Raw genomic sequence first — 19,668 nt, 5'->3', positions numbered from 1 at the left:
AGAACTCAGAGGAGACATACATGAGTAGCCGTAATTTTCTTGTCTAAATTAAATAAAGCAGTCTCATATTTCCCTGAAAGAAGTCCTATGCGCCAATAAAAATCTATCAATAAAAATTTTAATTTTTCCACCGAAAACATTTTTATCGATGGCACAAATACATACTGCGCCGTTAGAAATTGCAACCAAAATTAAGTTTCAGTTTCGTTCGCGTAAATTCATGAAAACACAACTTTAAAATAAGTAGTTTTGAAAGTTTATACGAATGCAATTTTCACTGTAGGTTGTGACCAAAAACATATATATAAGTAAAAGACACTTAGAGTCATTAGGTGGAATGGAGGGAGAAAATACCTTATATATTCCCCTTTTAAAAGACAGCCCGGGATTAGGGGACCCAATTGCCAAATCCTGGTGGTAACGAATTATCGTCCATTAACTTTCATTTCGGGCGCCACTTGTAGAGTAATTAGATTTTTTGAAGCAGGAGACGTGAAAAATGTCCTGTGCCCTCGCTGGGACTCGAACCCTTTATCTCTCGAATACGCGCCGATTATCTTCCAGTTACATTGCGAAGGCATGCGGAAACGAGGGAGAAAATACCTTATAGACAAATGATTCAGTAGCGAATTCTGATAACACAGTGTTCCCAAATTCCGGTACCTTTCCTTAAAATGTAAGGAATATAGGAAGGACGCCTTGGGTGGAGTCATTATAAAACGAGACCGGTACATTCTGCCTCACTTAGAAGATGACTGGTGAATGATAGAAGACGCAGATGGTGTTAAGTTATTGTTCACCTCATATTAAATTGAGCTCAATGTAAAAAGTATCAGGTATTTTCCGAACAGGAAGCATGCAATAATTAACAGTATCCTTGCTAGAGTTCAAGCTACGAATCTTCCTCTTTACTAATGGTGCCAAATATTAATGCTAAACAATACAACCATTATCAGGAATACGCTAAGGCTCACACTTTTGAAGAAAACCGTATATTACCAGAAGCTAAAGATAACATTTTAACATTATTTCAACATAAAAGCAGTTAATGAACTTAATAATACTCTGTGCAGTAAGTCGACGAATTTATGAAATGGCAAATTCCATAAAAGAGACACTTATTCAAAAAGTAAAACACAGTCAGTATTTGGCATTGCATTTGGATGAAAGTATTGATATAATGAACTTTGTTCAGTTAATATTTTAATACGTTTCGAAGAAGATAAATGAATCGCCGAAAAGTATTTACTTTGTGAATCTCTTCATGATAGAGCAACTGCAAATTAAATTTTCAAAGTAATCCACAATTTTATGTTTGAGAATGAGATTCGTCGGAATAAGTGCATTGCCGTATGCAGTGAAGTAGTTCAGGCTTTAACAGGAAAACATTCAGCTGTTATTTCTCAAATAAAGAAAGTCGCGCCTGAAACAAAATTTAATCAAAATAATCCCCGAAAATCTGAAAATTGTTTTGAATCAGTCTGTGAAAAGACTCATAATTTTAATAAAATTGTTAATTTTAATAAAAGCCGAGCATTAAATTCAAGAATATTTAAGATTTTATGCCATGAGACGATGGGCAGTGAACACGATATGCGTTTGTTACGTTCCGTAGGTGAATATCCAGAGGCAAGGTTTTAAATCGTCTTTTTGAACTTCGATCTTTTTCAAATTTTTCTCTGTGATTCATAATTTGAATTGCAAAAATGTTTATTTGGTGAATTATTTAACACATTTAGCTGATATTTTTGGAAAGATAAATTAAGGACAAAGTCTTAATTTGTTTACCATTAGAGATGAAATAAATGCAATGATAGAAATAATCGAGCTAATAAACAAAGAATTGGATAATAATATTTTAAGCTTTTTACCACTTTTAGAAAATTTTCTAACTCAAATCAATTTGAAAATGAAAGAAGAATTAGCATCCGACATTAAAAATCATTGTTTTTCATTTATAAATAATTTCAACAGGTATTTTCCCGGGGATTATGAAAAAGGAAATTGGATTAGAAATTCATTTTGTTCAATTATATCTGAAATTTTATCACGTGAACAAAAAGAGCAATTGATAGAAATTTCCTGTGATCGAACTCTAACGGAAAATTTCAAAAATAACACACTTATTAATTTTTGGCTGAAACGAAAAAAAGAATTTAAAAGCATTTCAAATAAAGATATTAAAATTTTATTGCCTTTTTGCACAACTTAGTTGTGTTAACTAGGATTTTTTTTTCCATGTTATATTTGAAAAATAAATACAGAACAAAATTAAAAGAGGATCCTAATTTATGGTTAAACCTAAGCGAAATAAAACCAGGCACAAAGAAATTGATCTGTCTTAAACAGTCCCAAATTTTGCACTCAATTTTAGAGTATTATAACTTAAATTTTGATAATTAAAATGCTAACAAATATTATTCTATTTGTATTGACATAACCAAATTTTTTTAAATATATCTATTGAGAAATTGAAAAATAATCATTGTGAAATGTAGTGGTGGTACTAAAGTTTTTCATTTGTTAACTTTTTGTTAACAAGTCAATTTTTGTTAACATGGTACGAGTTAGTCAAAAGGTTGAGCGCCGCTGTTCTAATCTACTATTTGTATCTCTGATATTATAACCTATTGTTACATGAGAAACAGAAATCTCCTGGACGGGGAAAAGAAGAGTAATGATGACTAAAGAATAACTTTACATGAGAGATCTAGGACAACTTTTAGAAATGAGAGATTAGCTTTTACTTTCATTTTAGACATTTCTTTCACGAAGATGTGTTACATGGGAGATCTGCAACAGCCTTTGGAAATGAGAAACTAACGAAGGCATATCTCATATATATTAGTTTCTGCTTTCACAATACGCATTTTTGCCAAGAAATGTCTCAGAGGAAAGATCTGTTACAGCCTTTAGAAATGAGTCCAGAATCTGCGTTAATTGCGAAAATTTCTTTTATTAAGTCTTAGGCGAGAGATCTACTGCAGCCTTTAAAAATGACATAGTAGTTCTGCTTTCATTTATAAAAAGAGGCCCACCATCGGCCGTGCGGTAAAATCGCTGAACACTGGTAGTTCGGTCCGAGGTACGAATCCCGCGAACGGGCTGGCTGCATGGGCGTTTTCGTGGTTTTCCCCATGTGTAACGTGTATACGAGCCAGTTTCCCTTAGAAAGTCCTCCCCTTAGGCAGATAGCCCTAGTGTGCTTTGCCATATTCTCAATGCACCATAAATACCATTTATAAAAACACCTAGTTTAATTTTTCATGAATAGACAACTTTACCTCTATTGTAATTAATGAACAAAAGGTAGCTATTATTAAAATGTAAACAGTTCATTGGAAACACGAATACACGTCCAGCATCCTTTATGTGGTAAGAGATTTTGGGCCAAACACGCTTTGTGCTTCATGGGCGCTTTCCTCACTGGATAGATATATATGGCTTAATTAATCAATAAAGTTAAAAGTAAAATCTGATATAATGGCTTCGTATAATATTAATAGGATAAAAACTGTCTATGGTGGCTACCCATGTCCCAAACATTTTCGTCATATGTGAAGATAATTGATTTAGGTAATACAAGTATTAATATCCCAATGATGTCCAGTGTCAGTATTTATTTATCTTTCCTAGAGATACTGGTCATTTAACAGAAAACATTCAATAGAGGAGGTTATATTATAATTTTGTACAACAAATGGTCATTAATGTTACAGCATCGTTTAAAAAATGTGATACGAAGTAATATAAATTTTCCGCCAGATTCTGATCATAACTTATTTTTCTATCTCAGATAGCGTTATCATTTTGCCATCTTCTTTGCTAAGATCCCATAAAAGATTAAAACATATCACTAGATTAATCGAATGAAATAAATGATTGTTAGATTTCAGAGATTAATTCAACGATTATGTAAATTTTCACTTCAAGATTCATGCAGAATTAATGGACAATTTTAATATTTCTGTTTGCCGATAATTCTCCAGAGAATTTTTATTCTGAATTAAAAACAATAAGCTTCCTTTTTCAAATGTACTAATCAAAAAACAATTTGTCGCTATCGTATCAGCAATTTTATCAGAAAAGGCTGTGAACCAAAAAATATATTTGCATAAGCTACGTAAAAATCCTTTCTTCATTTAATCAATTTCCCTGAATGGGGAATTTCATACAGTTAGGGAGTAAAATATCCCTTTGAGGAAATCGGAAATAAATAATGCATGAGCCTAAAGCCATGAATTGCTGTATATCAATTTATTAACATCCGGGCATTCCAGAGCGGAATTTATGTATCAGGCAATGATTCGTCAACTGCAACAGCAGTTTTTTTATCCATCTGAATATTAAAAAAAATTCTTTCCTTCTCCAACCACTATTCTTTATCAACTGAAAAAAGAAGACTTTTCAAAATCAGGGTGCATGTTTTTCTCTGTGCAGTTTTTATTTGGTACGGAAATAATTCAATTGTTCGAAAATAAGTACAGCTATGCGTGAAAAGGTTTAGCGAGGAGTACGTAGATAAGTAACGATTTCGGGAAATACGCTGCTCAAAACAATTAGAGGATATTGTAAGTTCCGTATGAAAGAATAATATGATAGACAACTTTTGTAAGAAAAATAAAACAGAAGTGGTTAAAGAGGAAAATAAGTTAAGAATTTACAAATTTTGTATCAGACATCGAAAATAAGCGTTTTATATAAGGTGTAAAAAGCGACTTGCAGCATTTCTTCTGTAGGTGGAGATTAAAAGCAATTGATACTCATTGAATGTTTGTAACAGAGAATATGGTGTTTCAGCAAAATGACTCAGCTGAATCGAAAGCCTGGAAGGCAGGCCCGCGCCAAGCCTAATCGGCGCCGTCGTGCATATGTCTAGCCAGCGCCTTTATGTAGTGACGATATTAAAGTAACATTGCTTATGTTTAACATTTAAAACGAAGCATTATTAACCTAATAATATGAAAAAAATTACATTTTATCTTTTATCTAAATATGCAAACATTTTGTGCTTTGTTAAAACCCAAACTCAAAGATAGTTATTGAAGAATTATCCATGCATTTATTTTATAAAACCCGCCCAACCTGTATAGTGGTTAGCGTTGCTGACTGCCGTGCCGAAAGACCCGGGTTCGAATCTCGGAGAAGCCATGGATGTTCGTTAGTGTACAGTGTCTGTGCGGCATGAGGGAACTCTAAATATGCGAGACGAAAGTCCTCTCGAAAGGTTGGTGGTAGGGAAAGAGGGGTGGAAGACTCTCGGATCCGTCCTCCCCTGATGCTCTCTATCGAAGCCGGGGAGGAGAAGACTGAGCAAAGTGGCTGTGTCATCTGAATGGTGCCGAACTACAAACGATCTTGCACTCCTTACCAGGGTGCTCTCCATCAAAATCGGGAGCACAACTGAGCTAAAACGCACTGTTACCTGTAAGGTGCTCAAGTCTGTTGCCAATGACAAGCTTCTCTTCAGCTCCTTGCCACAAGGAATTTCGTTGGCTTGGGCTGACTATAGGTCAGACAAGTGAGTATTAGTCAACAACAACAACAACATGTTATAAAAAAGGAATAATGTAAACGAAGCGAAATAATATACTAAACGCACTGGATACCAAATATATTCCTAAACACTATTTATTATCTTAAAATTAAACACAAATTACATATCGAATACGTTTGCAAAATAATTGTTGTTCGCAGCGTAGTTTACAAGGTTAAAACTGCTTACAACAATGCTCTACGGCTGATATCTAGAGATATATCCAAAATTCTTTTTTGCACACCGCTATGTTGTTGACAACGATATAGCTTAGAGTTTGAACCGGCAACGCTACATTTCCTCCAAAAAATTACAAAAACTGCAATTCATGCATAAGATCTATACTATTTATATCTTTTTGATTTTTATCAGTTAGTGCTTTTTGCAGTTTTTGACATAAGTTTAGCTGATCTTGTAAATATACGTGAACGAAAATACGTAATGCCGATGCTTATGTAAGGATACAGGGGGCACCGTAGACGCGTTCGACAAATTGCTCAGTCTTTATTTTGTGTTTGCTGTTGCAATCGTAGTAATTTGTGCAACATTTATTTTTTTGTGATTTTTTTTAATAAAAAAAAGAAAGCACAGTTACATATTATTTTAAACATAGGACAGCTTTTTAATTCAGGAAAGCGACGATTTCAGCATAATTACTCAAAAAGCATTTTTTTTACATGAGCCATTTGTTTATTAATCTAAAAATTATTATCTTTCGAGAAAAAAAGATTAATATATTTACGGAGTACCTGAATTTAAAACTGAATTTAAAATGTCCTATTTGAAATTTGAAATGGAGTAAAAATATGAAAGGTATTCTGAAATCAAAAATTGGCCATTTTCCGATTTTTAGCTATACGGAAAACCGACGGAAAATGCATACTTTAAAGTTGATTTAAATCAACTTTAAAGTAATTAATTAATATATTAATTATAAAGTAATTAATTACTTTAATAAACAAAAGAATACCAGCACCTCCTTGAATTATTTGGCATTGATCTAATAGTTCATATATTTTCCCAGCATGGTTTAAGATATACTCACTTTTTCAGAAGTCCTGTTTCCATTTTTCCCCAGATGTCGACAGAAAAAAACTGTCTGAGTATCAGAATGTAATGAAGCAAAAGAAAGCGAGAGGAAGACTTAGTAAACCAGAACTTTAAAATTACTCATGTTTTTCCAAAACCCAAAGAATACCAAAAGCTGACACTACTAGTTGTCTATTAATGTCTCAGCTATCACTCAAATTACCAAAAGAACCTAATAATCAGAAAGAGTTAGAAAGTGTTTTCACCTGGGAATTACATTTAACTTCACTGCAGCCCCTGAAAAAGACCAAGAAGAAATACTATTGAAATCTACAATTTCTGCAGTAGATATGCATTTGACTTTGCGTGATGATTCCGGATTATGCTCAAGTCCATTATTGCCATCCCAAGCTCAAGCCTTATAGAAAATGGTCCTGGATAGTACCCAAACCTGGTTTCGAGTTTCAGTTTGCCAGAAGATAAAAATAGACGTAAATTCTTTTAGATGTATATTTGTCGATTCTTGCCAAATAGCGAAAGAGTTAATCTGATTTCCTAGAACGATTACGAAAGAATAAACCTGTTAATTTGGAATTTCAAATTTTATTGAAAAAAGAAACTAAGCATTGGCGTGACATTATTGAAAGATTTATCTATGCCATTCAGTTTTTAGCCAAACAAAACTTAGCCTTACGTGGTTCCAGTAAAAAATTATTCGAAAGCAATAATAATTTTTAAAGTGTATGGAAATGGTCACAAAATTTGACCCTATCATGTCTTATACATTAATAAAATTCAAACTAAAATATATATGCTTCATTACCTTGGAGATAAAATTCAAAATACACCAATTAGCTTATTAGGGGATAATACAAAGTAAATTATTTTAAATAAGGTCAAGCAGGGAAAGCATTTTTTTATTTTACTTGATTGTACTCCTGATGCCAGTCATCAAGAGCAGATATCAATTTGTATGAGGTATCTTAATTTAGAAAATACAGACATGAGTATGAAAGGTTTTAGTATTTTGGTGTTACAACTAATACGACCGGCGGAGGACGAAAAACATTCTTATTAAAGACTAGAGAAAAATGGTTTAGATATTAGTAATTTACGCGGCCAAGAATACGACAATGGTTCAAACGTGAAAGGCAAACAGTTTTCGAGTAATCATGCTCAAATCGTTGCTTTTTCGAATTAAAATGTTAACCTAAGTTTAACATCATATATAACAGCACTTACCTTTTTTTACGTAGAAAAACAGAAACAACAAGCAATCACAAAAAAAGATAAATGTTGCACAAATTACTGCGATTGCAACAGCAGACAAAAAATATGGATTAAGTAATTTGTCGAATGCATCTACCCTTGCATACGCATTGGCATCAAGTATTTTCAGTAGTCAGTGTGCTAGGAGGAATAGGCGCTCAGATCTGGCAAACTCGAAGGCTGCCTTAACACAGTTAAACGCCCCAACCCCTAAAGGCGACCCAAGAGGCCACTATCCTATCGGTCAAGCTGACGAGCTAAGACTGACTCGACAGGGATATTCAGCAACTCACATTCCCCATTCTAGAGGCATGGTAAAAACATCTGCCATCAACACGAACCCCAAACCCGGACAGCTAAACGAAGTCACTTAAACACTGTCAGACAGACCAGCGCACCAATCCGGCCTGCTAACACTACGCCATGGTATACAGATGTCGGTTTTAGGCGCCCCCAGGGAGAAACCAAAGAAGGATATGAATACGCATTTTTGAGGCTCCAGGCGCCTACTAGAAACCTCAAGCAGTTTAAAGACTCGCTGAATTCGCCAACTGCACGGAACCGTCCGGGTGTCCAGCCATGAATATCTGACTATATAACTTCACCATAACCAACGGAACGGACAAGACAGTAGCATACGGTCCCTGCCGAGCCTGAAACAGCCATCACCAGCGATGACTCCAGTCCTGTGGAGACTGATTTTAAACACCCGTGGCTGAGGCTGCCAAGGTACAGATTTTAATCAATAGCTTCCCAGGTTTTACCTGAGTCGACCCCCGTAACGGCGTTCAAATAAGACAAGAATTTTCCTGTTGAGACCAGCGATACGAACTGCTTGTTTTAATAATTGCCCGGCGCTTTTTTGACTCGGCGCCGTCGTGCGCCGCACGACCTTGCACCTATTGTTTGGCGCAGGCCTGCTGGAAGGTCATCGGGCGTTTAATAACAGATTAAACGCAATCAGTTGTAGCGGAAGCGTAAGGAATTTCTCACAGTGTCATTTCCAGATTATGTAAATGGTTTTGGGAAACTGGAAAGGTTCGTCGAAGATCGAGACAAAGTCGTACGCCTGCAACAGCACAAAATAAACGATCAGAAGAAACCGCACTATTAATAATACTTTCTGGTAACAATACCTTCAGAAGGCTGTCGGTACCAGAATTTCCATTCAAACGTTTCGAATTCCGACATGTGAGTTTGTGTGCTCGCAGACCTATAGTTTGTGTTTCGTTCACACACGACTACCGTACTTCCCACAGAAGTTGGGCAAGGATCATCTCATATGGGGACGAGATGAGTCCAGCAATGTGCTCTTCATAGAGGAGTCCCGCTTTAGCGTATAGCCTGATAATATAATAGGCGGATTCACATCTGGAGAGAATCTGGTACACGAAACACTCCTGCATTTGTGCATGAAAGTGTCCGATTTGGCGTAGGCGGAATGATGGTCTGCGCTGGAATTTCATCAATGACTTCAGCGATCTGCATATTATCAGGAATGGAGCATTAAAGGCTCAGCGATTTATGGATAAGATCCTCAGACCTACTGTGGTAATTAAGCCTATATCAATCGGGAATGAATTCATTGTCATGGATGATAAACACCGTCCATATCTTACTCAGCTAGTGAATAATTTCCTTTTCGACGAAGAAATCCTTCCAATGGCTTGGCTATCATCTTCCCCAAATATGAGCCCAAGAGAACATGTTTCGGACATTCTAAGGAGAAGGGTTGTTATAGTCGCTTATCGCCGACCGAAATAATTCAACAGATGAAAAGATATCTTCGACAGAAGTGGGATATCCCAGTCCCTCATTGATTCCACGCATCACAGGTGTGCGATATTGCTTTCGGTCAAGGAGAAAATTCTCCTTATTAAAATTCATTTGTATCCGAGAATTCCCAAATTTTGTTTGTTTGCATCATATGCATAAACTTTGCATTTTCTGCTTACTTCAGATATCGTCAATAAAATTTAATTATTCCTTGTTCGTTGCTTCTTTTTCATTTTTCATTTCTTACAACATCTATGCATGACATATCAGTTGCCAAAAGATTTCCTCATCAGTAGTTTTTATCCAAAACCATAATATCTTCTTATAGTTTTGAGAAGTGTAGTTCAAACAAATGCTTTGTTATCATGGTTAAAATATTGATGCTACCAATCAAATCTCAATGAAAGAGGTCGGAATAACTGAGCTCTGGTGCTCCCCCCCATAAAAAAGATAGAAAGAAATTAAATGTTATTTGTATCACTAATATAAATTAAATGAGATTTTAAATCCCACACTCGTTCAATATACGATTCAGCGACATCTGGAGAAATTCTCAAATAATCCGAGTTCTGCGCTTTCTAGAAGATTCTCGAAATTAGCTTTTGCAGGGCTCTAGTAACTCTTCACATAGATAACCTGTTAACTTGGGGATTCTTCTAGCAATTTGCACCACGGTATATAAAGGTGTCGATGAGCGCATAACTTCATTTGCGCATCAGTTGAAATACTCAGCCTACTTTTGAATTCTTAAAAGAATTCGTAAATCACGAGAGGGCTACTTGCATAATGAAATGGAACGCTTGTCCACAAAACTTGTGCCCATGAAATAAACCTGACGATTCATGATTTTAATTACTATTTCATTTATTAAATTTCAGTTGCATTGTCATTAAAAAAATGTAAGCGTATTTTAAAAACTTTGTTCCTAAATTGTTTTTCCATTAAATGCAAATATTTAATTTTGCTTTATTTTTAAAATGTTACAACCAAAACCACTGTAATTGAAGATTGGTCGTCTTAGAGAGAGCTCATTGCATTTTTTTGAATACTCATATGCCTCATTTTGTTGACTCTGTCGCTTTTTTTCGAAAATAGGTATATTGAATATTACGAATTTGCAAGACTACTTTCCTAATCATAGTCTCAAACGCGCCGCATGTAATCATCTAACTAATAATTTTACGAAAGTAATAAATCCTAGAACTTCATGAAATAAGAACTCCTATGCGTATTTCTCTTCCCCCTCCCCGCATGCCGCAACTGAAACGATCTCCATTATAAAAACTCCACTCTTACAAAACTGGTTCCTTTTATTCTTCTCATGAACGGTACATTTCTTTACCTTTACGCGGAGGAAAAGAGTTCCGCCGTTATTGCAGCGCACTTTCGAAGTTACGTTCTTTCTCCGACCGCATGACAACCATCTCAATAATTCTTTTATAAGCAATAAAATAGAATGTCTCAGAAACCACGCCTATCGTAAAAAATATACGCAACATCGTAAAAAATAGCGGGAAAAGGAAAGAATGTCGTCGTAAATTACACTCGACGACAGCGAGTGACTTATGAATTGGAGAAAAATCTTCAACACCTATCGATTTATCGATGAATGAAGGTTTTTAAAGATCACTTGAGGTCTTCGATGCATGTCTTTGTAGATGCTGGTTCCAATGTTTCCTCTTCAGATGTATTTTCTTCCAAACCTAGAGCGAATGGCGAAAGAATTGATTTTTATAACATGGAAAATCTATAGAAATAGATACTCTATATATATCAGAAATAAAGGAATGAAAATAACAATTTAATAAATTTTGTATACAATCAGTTCTTTATTAAGCATGTCCCATTTAAAAAAACAAGAGTTTATTTTGTATATTGTGAAAGCATTTGATAATTAGTCACAATCTATAAATGTAAAACAAACAAAGTTATCTGCGCAAATATAAAAAGGAAATCAAACAAACATGGATGGGGTAACCGCAATGGTATCACATGATGTTATAATAGCGTATGCCAGTTTTTTATCCAAAACAGTGCATGATTCAATTCAATATAATCCAGAATATATAAACACGATACAGTGAAAAGAAATTCTAAACTATTTTATGTGAATTTGAACTGAATGACATTGTTCAACTTCTCTTATAAATACTTTTCTTCAATGTCGCTTGTAATATTTCAATTTTACGTATCGGTACAACAAATACATTACATCTGTCAAACAGGTAACTATTCTCGAACGGTTGCCACCAGTGCTAATACCAATTTCAAAGGCGTTCTGTTCTTTAGGAGTATGAAAAATACTGCATAAGTTAAGATCGTTTTATTAGGATATTCAGAATGTGTACAATGAATTGTTTAACAGGAAGAGACATAAATATAAGCCGTGAAACAAACTGCTGTATTTCAAACCTTCCATATCAATCATAGTTAGTTGGCTGTTTACCGGGTATTTGAATGATGACAAGGTACTTAAGGGCTATTTGCCTAGACGAAGGGTTGCCTTCGTGCAAGACTTTCTAAGGGAAACTGGCTCATATTGGCGTTATACCTGGAGAAAACCACGAAAACCAAACATGCAGCTAGCCGTATTGCCAGGGATCGAAACCGGGTTGAACTACCCTGGTCGAGCTTTCTTAACCACTTGACCTACTGACACAGACTGAAAGGAGATACACTATCTTACTACCAAGACTTTAGGTAGTACTGCTTTGCGTCCACACATATCTAGCACCACATGCAAGTATTACATAATAGGATTACATCAAGTAACCTTGTAAGGCACGTTGCCGTTGTGACTCGGGGCATCGTTTTCTGTTTTAGAATTTTGGGTGGCGAAACACTCAAAATGCTTTGCAAAACTATACAAAACATACATTTCACAATAAAACACTTTAAAAGCCATACGTTAAGTGGCGCTTAATCAGACTAAAACGGAAGATTATCCTTTTTGAAACTTCTTAGTGAGTGCTGATACTATCCCTATTTAAAACAAATTTCAGTGAATCATAGGTTAAAGCCTTGTTCTACTAGTTCGCTAATAAAAATTATGATCTTTGCCACCAAAAGATGTTATTTTATCATACATTTAAGAATAGGCTTGTATATTGGTACTAAAGATTTCTTTGGTAAGTAAGCAGATGGTAACATAATGATCTGGTGGGCCAGTTTCCCCACAGACGCAAAAGATCAGTGTTGTTGAAACTATATCTGTTGAAAATCTCGTTAAAAGGACTATACCTTCTAATGAAATATTGTTAATTGTGGGAAAGTAATGTTATGTTTGTTGTTTCCTTGTTTCATGTAGCGGCTTTGTTCACATTCATTTCAATCTGTTTACCAATTGGTTTGTCGTTTGCGTTTGACGTGTTTCTTCAAATATGAACGCGGCCAAAAATGTTGATTATGGATAACAAATACTTTCTGATGTTATTTCTTTGATTAGGCTGTCAGCAGTCTCGTTGCTACTCAACAGTGTGCTCATATACTCAGCTGGTCATTGTTAGAATTCTGCATCGCATTCGTAACGTAAATAGTATACCAAGACCATGGTACTTTGTGTATGTAAATTCGTAAATTTATGCATTTATGTATTGATTTAGTATTTGACTTGCAGTACGTTATTTAATGAAATTTTTATTTTGTACTTCACTGATTTTGTTTAGCTGTAGGTATGGCTTACTGTCCAGGAATTGAAGTGCTTGGGCCGTCCATGGGCGTGGGAAGGGGATAATGTTACGAATTTTGTATGTACGTAAATAATTTTAGTAGAATTATACGCAAATTGTAATATCTCTTGTATAATGCAATATGAAAGGCCTTAAGAAAGCTAAGCTTCACAGGAAAAGTACGTTTACAGGGGCAGGTCCGTAACATTGAGGTAAATGTCTATCTTGTCACTAAGTTGGCAATGGTTTTAGCGACTAATGTTTGTTTGAAATTTGGCAAAAAATTGCAAAAAGTGGCCAAATTTAGCGACCATTTCGCGACATTTTAATCTGATCCTTGTATAACTGTAACTGGTCTGTTCCTTATGCAACTGTAATTGCATTCGGGCCTATGTAACTGCAACTTAATATGCCTTCCAGCAATTTCGAGAAATCGAAGTTACTGAAAATTTATCGGCGGAAGGGAAAAATTTATTTAAGACCGGGTAGAGCATCAGATTAGTTAAGTTCAGATTCGAAGTTCAGACTTTATCTCAGAATATTGAGAGATCACAAAGCGAATTTGCGCATTTGAGGCATTTTATATTGTCCTGTGTTTCTTTATAGTTTGAAGTGGTAACGACTGATATTGTTTTGTCGTAATGTGAAGAGATGTTTGAGTACTTTTGTAAAATGTTCTCAAACTGTAAAGTTTTTATTTCAGGTAGATAAATTTTATAGAGCTGTTATTGTTATGCATCCAGCCCATTACGAACCCGTACGCACGTCACAAAATGTATACAGAAAGAATAACAGAATACCGAAAATTGTCTAGTGCCAGTTCAAGTCGAACTTTGTTGCTATGATTGAAATGATAAAATACTTCAATTATGAAATTAGATCAAAGATATAAGAAATGTAATGATGATATAAATGAAAAAGGATGTTAACAAAATGATGTAAACCAATGGTAAAATAATGAAATGATAAAATGATGAAATGGTGTAATGATGTAACGACGTAACGCTACAAATCAGTGACGTCAAAGAAAAACGTCAATGCTAAAAAATGTCAGTGAAGGAAATTTTAAGTTAATTAATGCATATTCTGGCCTTTTGAATTTTCATGTACAATTCATTATATCTTATTATATATATTTCAGTTTTTCAACTTTTATTTCATTTGTTTTGCAAAGATAGCATAGTTTAGTTAGCATAGTTAGATAGTAGTAAAGATAGCATAGATAGCATAGTTTAGTTAGCATAGTTAGATAGTAGTAAAGATAGCATAGATAGCATAGCATAGTTATTTCAATTGAGTTTTATTTCATAAATCCAGCTAAGATTACTACTGTTTATTATTTTTATAAAAATAATTTTGAATTAACATGCATGAAAGCGATGGTGTCCGTGAACACTTTACTCAAGTATCATATAATTTTTACTACATAATTTGGCTATTCTCTCAAAATTTCTAAAGAATCTATTGTCTTAGCGAAAATGCTACATTCAGAATGAGTTCTTTGGTACTCTCATTTGGCTTTAATGTCTCAGTTTTCCAAACATCCAGTCACTTAACGGAACTACAATTTTGGCCTTAACGAAATTTGCCAGTTTGACATCTTCATTCTTACTTGAGTAAAAAACGAAACACCTTCTCATTTATTAATTATTGTTCATTAAACGGGAGTTGGTTTGTTCCCCTTGAAAAGTTAACTAATTTCCGATCAATGACGATAATTAATTGGTTTATTAACTTTCTTTTTCAAAGATTGAATTTTTGTTATTCAAGATTTAAATTCAAATGTCTTTCAAAATCTTTTTCACGATATATATTCAAGTTCCCTTCAAAAACGTTTTTTCATGACTTACTTTCAAGTTCCTTTTTAAAAACAATTTTCGGAATTAAATTTCTTATTTCTGTGTTACCTCATTTTGATACATTCTAATAAATTTATATTAAGAGATAATATAATCCATATTTCTTTAGTAAATAAATTATTATTATCTTACTTTGCAGCTATCGCGCAAGTATTAGAAAAAATTTTTTGTTTTCGATTTCAATGAATTTCAGTTCATTCAATATATTATAAGGTTTTTCTAGCGTGCCTCCGTGGTGTAGTGGTTCTGCACGCTGGGCCGGTATTCCAGAGGTCCGTGGTTCGATTCCCGGCGAAGGCGATTGCTCAATTCTCATCTTGCCTGCTTCAAAAAATACCTAATGTCTCTACAATATATGTATATGTGTATATATATATATATATATATATATATATTAAGTTTAAAAAATGAAACTGGAAATGTTTTCAGCAGACAAATAAAAGGACCAGGTATAATATGTAAGAAAGCTTTCGCTGCGCTGGCTGGTATCGAAATTATATTCAAAATGTTTCAGTGCAATGTTTATCAGTTTGAACACTACAGCTTAGACAAAGTATCTTGTTTTAAACCAATGTTTTAAAAACATTTTATAAATAAAAGGAAAGTATTTAATCATACATGCAAGAGTTCTCTAAAAATTTAATACATATGCACATATAAATGACTTATAAACATATCAAATATTAATCTGATTTTCTTTTATGCATAAGGCCCACCAGCGGCCGAGCGGTAACGTCGCTGAACACTGGCAGTTCGGTCCGAGGTTCGAATCCCAAGAACGGGCTGGCTGCATGGGTGTTTTCGTGGTTTTCCCCATGTTTAACGTGTATACGAGCCAGGTTCCCTTAAAACGTCCTCCACGAAGGCATCCCTCCTTTAAGGCAGATAGTCCTCGAGTGCTTTTCCGTAATCTAATAAACCAAACCAAACCAAACCAATCTTTTATGCATAAGCTATATCTTTTTACATTTTAGATTTAGAATATACTTAATTCCCATACATTTTTTTTTTATGTTGCCTGGTAAACTTTGAATGAAATGCGCATTTTTGTTATTTACTTTTATATTTACAATACATTTTCTGGAAAGGAAAAATACAGGTAAATTAGCATTCAACCGCTTTTAACTTCTAGATTTATCGAATAACTGGTAAATGAAAATTCGGTAAATTTCACAATCCCTACATTTATTACACTGCCTGCCATCATGTATTCAACTGTAACATATAATTTGAAGTCGTTTGCACGTTTTTATACACATTTGAATGACAAAATGAAATTTTGTTTGACGGCAGCAAACACTAGTTTTTTATCACTTAAGTAGTAAAAGAAAAGTATTTGTATGATCTTACTCTGTTTTGAATGTTACCGCTATTCACTTTATTGAATTTGGAATCTTTTCATTTTCGGTTTAGTTTACTTTGTATGTATCAATTTGTCATTTCTATATATTTGTCATTTCTATAAAAATTCAGTTTGAATATTTTGAGTCATTCCCATTCTTTACACTGTGACGATGCGAATTTTGTTATATCTTTCATTCTAAGCTAGAATTTAATGGAAACGTTTTTAAAGCCCATTTTAGAAACCAAGTTCTTGCAACATAACCACAATACTGAGCAGGAAATGTGACTAAACCAACGAACAAACATATTTTTGCTCATTTAAAAAAATTACTGTGTTTTCCTTGTTTTACAAAGAGGAGAAAAAAGAAATCAGACACAGATGATAGCAAGATGATTGCAATAAAAAATAAGCTACTCTTTTTGTTACAGTGACATAAATGTCATTTCTAGTTGTCTAGTTGTAACAATTACAAGGTGAAACCAAATTTCTCTCTAAAATTACAGGCTTATTTAACCTTTCCCTAGACTATAGTTGACTTATCAATTTTGCATTTAACTTAAAGACAATTTAATACAACAACAATAAAATGAAACTTAATGTTTATACGTACTTTAGATCTCGTAGGTTAAAACTAAAACATAAGAATTTAAATACTGCTTTTTACGGATTGAGAATTGCAACAAATGTAATTTGTACAAGTACACAGTAAATCAAACACGCAACGCGGTTCCCAAATCGTAAGGACAATTTTTAAACATGATTATTAACAAAACGCAAATGTTGATTGATACTCATCAGTTGTTCAAATAGACAAAATACAAGGTTGATAGTGTTGCTAAAAGACTGTTTCTTACGCTATCCTCCAGCTCGCTATTTAAGCTCAACTAATTTGCATTTCTAGTGGAGCTGAAGTTTGGAATAGAAATTTAAGCAAGATTTACCACAAAACAACATATTAATTAAAAGCAATTTACACAGATTATATTTTAACAAACACAACCTGATGTTTTAAAAACTACTACGTTATTCACAATTCCAAACAACATTATGCAAAAATTAACAATACTTTTTAAGACCAAAAAATTCTTTTACTAATGAAGTTTGCACTGTATATGCACTTCTGACGTTACAGTTAGAACAAGAAGCTACCCATTGGAAAATCCATGATTCGATTTTCTACAGAAACACAACAGACTTATGCGTATCTTGGTCCGAAAGTGCTTTCCATTTTTCATTTTCTGTATAACGAGATTCGAAAGAAAAAAACATGTGTTGGAAGCTTTAATTAAAAAAAACTCAAAGCTTTCAGAAGTCTACATATTTCCAAAAACAGCCGCTTTCATAGCAAGCTATATAAACTAAACCTTTTAAAAAAAGAAAAAATATACCTGCCGATTTTAATGAGTTTAGCTAGTGTAATTTCAAGGGTCTTAACAAAAATACAGAGAAACAATTGCGATCATGACTTTAATTCGCTTAGTTTGTTAATTAATGGCAAATGCATTAAATTTGAAACAAACATTAAATGTATTATGCTTTGCCGAATGGCAACACATAGTAGTGTGAAAGATATCAAAATATATTACTTCGGACATGGGGCAATATCTGTACAATCTCTGAATTTGTTGATTAAATATTGAGAAAAAAAAGTTTCCACCAGCAAAATGGACAGTTTAGCTTTTAATATATAAAGTTAAAAATGTATTTCGCTCTTAAATTTAGTTTAATTTAAAACTGGAAACATGTTTTTAAATGTTATGCCGTTTAAGTAGGTTTCATCTTAACAAAACAGCTTCAGAATTTACAAAGTGCTTCAGTCAATGTATGAAGGTACTTCCTAATTCAAAGGAAGTTAATTTAAATAGGGACTTCCAAGTTCTAAAGTAGTTCGTCATTACGGTGACCATGTTACAGCAAAAAATGAGAGGCTAGTAAGCAATGAAGCCATAATAAACGAGGAAGAATCGTATTTTAAACAAAATGCGGTGTTATCTTAGAAGAATCAAGAGAAGCTTTATCGAGATAATGCAAGACCCATTTCCATCATTATGCAAGATTACTAGCATGATAAAACATAAAATGTGCGTTTCAGCTGCATTATAATCCAGATGTAGCTCTAAGCGATTTGTTTCTTTCATTATGCAGCTGAAAAGAAACGAAACAAAAACGTAGATAGAAAAAGACTGAAATATCAGTTATAAACATTTTACAACTAACTTGAAAGGGACAAATAAAAAGACTTTAAAAAAAATGCAACATCATACAGAGGGTTTTGCACATTTTTAGAACGATTTCGATGGCGAATAAAAAAAAAGAGATATATTCTGGAATTCAAAAACCTGGCAACAGTTTTTTTATTTGAAATAAAAAATATCCTCTGTTACTTTTAAAATTCTTCTTCTTTCAAAATGCCGAATGTAACGAAGCTGTGGATTGAATGATATGATTTTACTCATTCCTAAGAAAAATATTCCTATTCAATAATTACAAAAAGTTGTAAAATGCGTTGTATTAAAATTTCTAAGGGAAAAAACGGCAATAATTACTTCATTACATGGAAAAACGTCTCTCAACGAATACCCGAAAAAAAGTATATATTGTCTCTAATGGTTAAAGGTAAATCGATGTTAATAAGAGAAAATCTATCGGTGCAAATATTAATTGCCTACTCTTTAAATACATTTCTAGCAACAATAGATAAAATAGCAAACCAAGATTTATAACTTAAAAATGCTAAAACCAATGTTCACCAGGTGTCTCACAGGCATGTAGCTCAACGCAGAATAATTTGAAGAACCCTGCATGAAAATTATTTAGAAGGTAAACACATTGGGACCCTCGATGAAGCATGGGTTTACTTAAGTGACTACAACAAAAAAGGTCTATTTTTTGTCGAAAACAAAGAAAATAAAATTATAAACCTGGTTCTGTCAAGGAAAAAAAAAGGTACAATAAGGATTTTATGATTGTTGCAGGATTCTCTTAAAATGAGAAATTAAAAATAAGAATGATTTTTAAAAATATTAAAATCAATTCAATGTATTATCAAGAGAATGCTTTATATCCGATGTTTACAGAAGAAACACCATTTCTTTACCTCTCGACTTTTAAAGAGTAAAGATTCATCAAGACAAAGCTACAAGTCTTACTTAGTTTAGTACCACAGCATTCATTGAAAAAAAGAAG

The sequence above is a fragment of the Stegodyphus dumicola genome, chromosome 10 (genome assembly GCF_044657685.1).
Source record: "Stegodyphus dumicola isolate Sdum_Otavi_A_Nest chromosome 10, ASM4465768v1".
Classification (NCBI taxonomy): Eukaryota; Metazoa; Arthropoda; class Arachnida; order Araneae; family Eresidae; genus Stegodyphus; species Stegodyphus dumicola.
Note: the sequence above shows the minus strand (reverse complement) of the source record.